The following is a 7,000-nucleotide window of genomic DNA, read 5'->3' as shown; positions in this document are numbered from 1 at the left end:
CTCTACACATTTCCATACTTTTAGAGTAAAGCAAATTAAAACTACTACATACATTAAACATCAGTAGTCCATCTCAGTCCTCCTCTTATCTTCTTTAAGAATCCACAATATACCACCTGGTCTTGAAGGTATTTTCCTACAATTTCTTCTAGAAGTTTTGTCGGAGTCTTTGGTGACCCAAGGTATCGGGAATGAAAGACAAAGAAAGATTGGGTTCAGGGGATCTGAGAGCATTGATTTCTCAAGCTCATCAGACAACTTTATTGAGTCAAGGGGCTAGTATATATACCCCTAACCTACATGACATTCAGCACAAAATCAAGTTACCTATTACCCTTACCTCATACTATATTAACTAGTGATTGATGAAAACCCAACAAACTTTACTGGAACTATTATTATAAGAATCAGTAACCATAAATCCTGTTACCCAGGTTGTTCTGTTCTCTAGGTACTGTTTTGCCTGCTGGTGTGCTGACGCAGCCAAGATTGTGCTCCGCACCGATAATCATAAAGGACAGCTTGACTCAGTGGTCAAAGAAGTAACTTGCTTCCATGGAAACAACATGCCTTTGTTTCCCACATTTCCCCCTTTTTGTTTTAGTCAGGGTGACTGTGTCTATCTTAGGTCGAGGCTACGCACAATCAGCCTTACCCGTCATGGGGAAGTGTGGCAGCGAAAGGCCACATCTCTGTCTTAGGTTGACTGAAAGGCTAGCCAAGTTGCCCATCACTGACTACCAGCCAAGCGCACTGACTTCAGGGTACTATTGTAGAGTTTTAGCAAGTACTATGTTGTTTGCTTGTCCCATTGTGTCCACATGGTGCAATCTCTGGCAAACACCTTTTCCCAGGCAAGCGACAACCATGAGCAACAGGATTAATACACATATCTCTATTCCTAAGGCAGATAAGAAATGTTGAGATTTCCACCAATCAACAGGATTAAACTTATTTAAATGTGAAATCAAATCATTAGAGATGTCCTTATCACTATCTACGTATATCTGATTATGAGACATTTCTAAAATCTTTTTCTGCAATTCCTCAATTTCTAATGACATATTTCCTTTGTGTCCTAACAAATGATTTCTGATCTTATTCCATTGAAACATAGAAATGTTATAATCCAAAGGAGTAATACAAAAGTTACTTTCATTCCAATCACATTTCAATCCTCTTAACAAATTCAAATTATAAACTTGATCTCCTAAGTGTAAAACAGCAGATTCCAAATCACTAACTCTGTTATTAAGTCCTTCATCAATGTGTTCCTGACTATGCCATAAGTCACTTGCATTCTTGTGCCAATCATGCACGTATTGCTGTGTCTGCACCATCTCACGCAATGCAACAGCAGCAGTGGCAGCAGCAGTGATGACACCAATGAGGCCAAGAATGCCAGCTATGAGAAGTCCCAAAAATCTCTTAGATCGTTTCAACAGTCCTTGAGCCAGGTGGAAAAGAAGATGACTTTCAGGTGATGACTGCCACATCCAATTCATTTGCACCGGGATCCACACTCCTCATCTTCGGCGAGCCATGGTGATAATATCTCCATTCTGTAAAATATTCTCAGACAAGCAAGTATACAAAGCGCCATCCTTATAGAATAAAGCATTTTCAGTAATGGTAGCCTTCCCTACCACAAACACATATGGATCTCTGACACATGATTGAAAATGATGAATTTGATCTAATTGTAAATATTGTCCATCCATACTTTTATTACCTTTCCATTCAGAAGTAAATGCCACTCCTAAGAAGACTTTCCATATTTGTTTTTGATCATGGATTCCAGTGCTATTGCACCATGGAAAAGGAACCCATTTCCCTGTATTTTTCCAATCACTATTATTTTTGGTAAAAATTACTTTCTCATCCAAATCAAGGGAATCATGAAAGGGATACTGCATATTACTAATTTGTTGCCCCAAGCTATTTATACCATACCAAATAAATCTGCCTTTATATTTGTTGGGATTCCCCATAGGGGCACTTTCCCAAACTATTCCATAGGAATCATTAAAAACGACAGATCCTCTTCCCATATGGCATTCATACCATCTTTGCATATCACCAGCATTCCTCTTAGGACAACTATAACTTGGATACTTATATTCTTGGTATTGATAGGATGGGAATAAAGTTACCAAAGATTTAGTATTATTATGGCTAAAATTGATCATATTTCTATTTTTCACAGCCATACATGGTGGGCGATTGCCAATGCAAAGAGGTCAGAAATCAAATGAAAGAAGGAGATTATAAATCCTTTGTCCTTCTTCTCGTGGCTTAAGTGGTAACCTATCATCCACGGGTCCAGGAAATATAATAGTTTTATTCAAATAGACAGGAAAAGAAGGATCATTCCAGGTTAACACTCAAAGTAATGGGGGATTAGGGATATAACCCCAATATGTGTAATTACCATTACCGGTTTCACTCACTTTCAGTAGGATCCACATGTGTAGAAGACTCCACTTCTTCAGTCCTAGGTTTAATCCTTTTTGCCAGAAGCCAGATTTCGTCTCCATTTTCTGAAATGATAAGAGCATAATCTCCCCCCCATACTTTAACCCTGCCTTTTTTTTTTTTTCCATTCATTACTTAAAACTTCTTTCCAAAATACTGGTTGATTCTCAGATTCTGCAATTTCTGTGGATTTTTGAGAATGTCCAAAATGACATTCAGCCGGTGTCATAGAATCATAAATGTTAAGAAAATTTAAGGTAAATAAAGCTTTAGCCAATTGATCTTTAGGTGATATCATACCATCATCTCCCCCTTTTTGTTTTAAAAGCATAGTCTTGAGAGTATGATGGCATCTTTCAACAATAGCTTGACCTGTAGGATTATGGGGAATGCCGGTAACATGTTCAATAGCATATTTCCTACAAAAGGAAGCAAAGGATTTACTAATGTAAGAAGGCCCATTATCAGTTTTAATCTTTAGAGGGCATCCCATCACAGCAAAAGCAGACCAGAGATGTGAGCGAACATGATGAAACCGTTCCCCACTTTGAGCAGTAGCCCACATGAAATGAGAATAAGTGTCAATACAAACATGAACATATTGTAGTTTACCAAAGGATGGAATGTGAGTAACATCCATCTGCCATAATTGATTAGGAGTCAGGCCTCTGGGATTAGTTCCAGCCTGAAAAGGCACTGCTGTCAGTGGTCCACAGGTGGGACAAGTACAAATAATTTCCTGCGCTTGTAGTCTAGTAAGCTTTTGATATTTATTTCGCAGGCCTTTAGCATTAATGTGAGTTAAAGCATGGTAATCACGAGCACTTTGTAAACACCCCACTAATAAATCAGCTCGAGCATTACTTGCTGTCATAGGACCAGGCAAAGAGGTATGAGAACGTATTTGTGTAATGTAAATAGGATGCTGTCTTAATCTAATGAGATGTTGCAAATCAGCAAAAAGTTGAGATAATTCATCAGTAACAAAGATATGAGCCGTTTCAATATGCTTAACAGTAAGGCATACATATTCAGAATCAGAGACAATATTCAAAGGTTTCTTAAATATTGTTAATACCTTAATGATGGCAGCAAGTTCAGTATGCTGAGCAGACGTGAATGGAGTCTGCCAAGCCTGTTCTTTTTGAGAAGTAACATATGCTGCTTTTTTATTACTATTACTATAGGAAATACTGTAAAGATAGTTGGGCTATGCACATAGCCCTAAAAAGCACTGCAAAAGTTTATTGTTGGGTTTTTTACAAATAGAGGAATGTAGTTGGCTTGATTTGCCTAAGAAGACACTAAAGAAAGTCTTAGCAAGTTTTAAAACAAAGTGATAGCAACACAGCTGGACATTAATTTTTTGCAACAAACTAGCAGTGTTTGGGATTGCTGCATACTACAGTGTTGTTACTTTAATCTATGATAAGAGGTTGTTTCTGTGACACACACTCTTTTATAATAATTAAAACCACAATACTTTCTATAACTTGCCACATGCATTTAAGTTCCAAGAGTTTATGAAAATTAGCCATCCTACTTTAGGGCAAAACACACTTTTTTGCAAAAACTTATTAAATTTCAATTAGCATTCTCACAAACTTTTAACCTTTTTAATATTCATTTAAGTTTTACATCCTTCATATTATCCTGTGAAGAAAAATAAACTATTCATTTCAATCTAGGCAAGAACAACTTTTTATAAAAAGACTTATAGTAATTTTGTTAATCAAGACTCACAATTTTTATCATTGTAGAGATCTTATTAACATTTAACTTATGTATTAATATAAGTGCTTATTTAATTTTTGGCCATTTGAATAGAGCTCTTTTATAAATTTTTATTATTTTATATTACCATCTGGAGGTATCAAAATACACACTGACATTGAACAAACAAACACAGAACAATCACAACACAGTAGCAGAAACATACAATTTATAATTAACTCATAATTCTTACTTTCTTGGTATAGCTGCTTTTAAGCTCTCCATTATATCACATTTTAAATATCACTTCTTAAGATTTCTTCTGGAATACATGTTACCTGTAACATGCAAGCTTGTGCTTGGAAACATTTTTATTAGTTATCAGCAATCAATTAAGATAACTTGAGCAGCATAAATGTAGTTAAAACTCTAATTTAGCAGTTTAGACAGACCGTTAACACACATTTTTGGATTATTACTCTGTAAGACTATACTGAGACTTGAAGTTCAGGAGTAAACTATTGATTTAAAACTGAAAATTCCTTTTTAAATCTTGATAAAAATTTTGTACTAATTTTATTATCTTGGTTAAATAAGCCCAATTAGAATTAGCATGGAAATAAAACAGAACACCAATGTTGCCTGTGTTTTTCTCTTTTTTCAGTGGCTTAACTCTATTAACCCCCACTAGCCCACAGCTACATTGTCCTGTAGACAGCAGGGGGGTTGCAGAGTTGCTGCCTTCTCTTAGTTAACACTTTAACAGAGAGTTTTCTTACAAGCCTGATTTCACTAACAAGGACATTATTTAGTATCTTTGCCCGTTTTAAATCTTTCAATAGTTTAAAAGTTTTTGGCTCAGGATGAAACTTGACACCCCCTTGTGGGTGTTGAGCATCAGGAGGAATTTGTTGAATAGTTACAGGAAAACCTGCTACAGTTTGCATAGCCAGAGGCTCACCTTGACTAGATCCCGATAAAAGACATCTCATTAATGGAGTAACAGGCACAGGATTTGGCTTAAAGCTGCTACGAACATAAGGCATGTCCGTAGAGAAAAGTCCACTAGGTACTTTTCCAGGTTCCGGAGATGCAGAATGAACCTCATGAGTCAAATTAGGATATATGTTTGCCTTAGAAATATTTAGCTCAGACATGGATTTAGTTAAGAATGGATTTGTGTCTCTAACTTCAAATAACTCCTCTTCTTCCTGATCCTCCTCCAAATTCCTATCTTTACCTGTATCATTCATAGCCGTTTCCTCCCTTGAGAAAAGAACAATCTCTTCCTCTTCATCAGACTGCAAAGGATCTAATGCAGCAGCAATATGCTGTCCTAAGGCTCAAACTGATACAGGTATATTCTCTCCTTTCTGATATGCTCTCCTCAATTCTTTCATTACTTGCCTCCACTGCTTAACATTCATCAAGTTCTTTCCTTGCAGTTGAAACCAATAACAATGCTTTTGAACCAAAGCAAACACTTCTAACAAATCTGCAGTCTTAACTGTGACGCCTACACTGTGCAACAGTGTTTTCAAAACCTGTGAATATTCTTCCAAGCGTCCTGGTTGATTACCCATACCCTGATGCTAACGGAAAGCAAAACTTAATAATATGAAGCAGCAATTTACCCGGGTTAATTAATTTTGACGCTCCTTACCTTAAAAAAGGCTTTTCAGCTTTCCACGTTCCCGATCCAGAGGTGGAAGATCCTACACTGCTGTGTCTTGATGAATCCTCTGCCTCGGGCCCCACATCTGGGCACCACCTGTTGGAGTCTTGTTCGGTGACCCGAGGTATTGGGAATGAAAGACAAAGAAAGATTGGGTTCAGGGGATCTGAGAGCATTGATTTCTCAAGCTCATCAGACAACTTTATTGAGTCGAGGGGCTAGTATATATACCCCTAACCTACGTAACATTCAGCACAAAATCAAGTTACCTATTACCCTTACCTCATACTATATTAACTAGTGATTGATGAAAACCCAACAAACTTTACTGGAACTATTATTATAAGAATCAGTAACCATAAATCCTGTTACCCAGGTTGTTCTGTTCTCTAGGTATTGTTTTGCCTGCTGGTGTGCTGACGCAGCCAAGATTGTGCTCCGCACCAATAATCATAAGGGACAGCTTGACTCAGTGGTCAAAGAAGTAACTTGCTTCCATGGAAACAACATGCCTTTGTTTCCCAAAAGTTTTATGGTCCTTGTTTATATTTTTAGATTTTTTACCCATTTTGAGTTAATTCTTGGATAAGGTGTGAGACAGAGGTCCTCTTTCCTTCTTTCAGTTATAGACATCCATTTCTTTCGGCGCCATTTGTTGAATGCACTGTTCTACCCAAGCTGTGTGAGTTTGACAGAGTAGTCAAAAATCACTTGACCATATATGTTAAGGTCTGTTTCTGAACCATCAGTTTGGTTCAATTGGTCTATGTGTCTGTCTTTATGTCAGTACCATGCTGTTTTTACCACTATAGCTAGGTAATGTGATTTAAAGTCTGGAGATAAGAGTTGCTTTCCTTTTTGTGTTGTTTCTGGCTGTTAGGACCACTTACTCTTCCAAATAATTTTGATGATCGTGTTCTGTTTTTCTTTTAAGGCTGGTGAAATTTTTATCGGGATTGCATTGAATCTGTACATCAATTTGAGTAAAGTTGACATCATAATGATATTTAGTATTCCAATCCATGAGCATGGAATGTTCTTCCAGTTATTTAGGGTTTTTAAAATTTCTTTTAACATTGAGTTGCAGTTTTCTGAATACAAGTGCTTTACATCATTGGTTAAGTTTATTCCTGCCTA

General features: G+C 36.9%; 1 long non-coding RNA gene across 1 annotated transcript; it reads right to left on the bottom strand.

Annotated features, from left to right (window-relative positions):
- Positions 1-209: 209 nt before the first annotated feature.
- LOC131275981 (uncharacterized) lies at positions 210-6,382 on the bottom strand. The gene is made up of 2 exons (XR_011647447.1): positions 5,852-6,382; positions 210-2,540 (listed from the first exon to the last, which is right to left on the bottom strand). It is a non-coding gene; the product is annotated as an uncharacterized lncRNA (long non-coding RNA).
- Between the last annotated feature and the right edge of the window lie 618 nt (positions 6,383-7,000).

Source organism: Dasypus novemcinctus, chromosome 25, assembly GCF_030445035.2.
Source record: "Dasypus novemcinctus isolate mDasNov1 chromosome 25, mDasNov1.1.hap2, whole genome shotgun sequence".
Taxonomy (NCBI): Eukaryota; Metazoa; Chordata; class Mammalia; order Cingulata; family Dasypodidae; genus Dasypus; species Dasypus novemcinctus.
Note: the sequence above shows the minus strand (reverse complement) of the source record. Positions and strands in the feature narration are given on the sequence as shown.